The 792-nt window shown below is 30.4% G+C and overlaps 1 protein-coding gene across 1 annotated transcript in view; it reads left to right on the top strand.

Moving 5' to 3' along the window:
- Nucleotides 1-792, top strand: part of LOC106465806 (polyphosphoinositide phosphatase-like) — a gene marked incomplete at its 3' end in the record, with an annotated part of 133,957 nt that overhangs the window by 107,829 nt on the left and 25,336 nt on the right. The window lies entirely within an intron of this gene.

Below are 792 nucleotides of genomic sequence, written 5' to 3'. Positions count from 1 at the left end.
CTTATAGTTTATATGTTATTTTCTCTACCCTAATCTCAAAACGGGATCGGTCAATTCGACCAACCTCGTAACCACAAAAAAAAATCGAAATAAACCTAAATCAACCTTCTTTTCTTTCTAGTATGACTTCAAATTGTAACATGAAACTATATTCGTTTATCCTAAATAGATCTAAGTTTGTAACATTATACATCTATTTATAATTAAATTTTATTGTTTTATTGTCCTTTCAACTGTGTCTAACTGCTGTCCGCGATATATGGTAAGTTGTAAATCACTCGGGGAACGTGCAGAATACATTATGCTATTGAATTACATCACCCACGAGCTGATCGCGTGCGTGCTACGTGAACAATTTTAATTATATTATTATTAATACTTATTTTACCTATTCTAGTCTTAAATAACTTAAAAAGGTCCGTACTTTTAATTTTAGTTACTTTTCTAATAATAAAGAAAGAATAAATATGAAAAACAAGAAATAAAGTACTTACCCAATCTTCTTTTTTCTTCCCCTCGATTGTCGATGAGAGTTAAGCCTGATTTTTTTTTAGTGATTACAGTAAAGCACTTAACAATTTTTATTTAATTAAATAATACACCAAAGGATATAGACTAATAACATGCAAAAAAGTAGACAAATTCACTTACTTCTAAATATTTTCCTGGCTTTCTAACTATGCGACAAGAGCCATTAGAAATTCATCCAAGCTAGTCGTTAACTTCCCCATGGGAACGATTTTACTACTCAGAGTGAAATTGACGGCTATCTGTTCAAAACACAATGTTATG

Source organism: Limulus polyphemus, unplaced genomic scaffold (assembly GCF_000517525.1).
Source record: "Limulus polyphemus unplaced genomic scaffold, Limulus_polyphemus-2.1.2 Scaffold2057, whole genome shotgun sequence".
Taxonomy (NCBI): Eukaryota; Metazoa; Arthropoda; class Merostomata; order Xiphosura; family Limulidae; genus Limulus; species Limulus polyphemus.
Note: the sequence above shows the minus strand (reverse complement) of the source record. Positions and strands in the feature narration are given on the sequence as shown.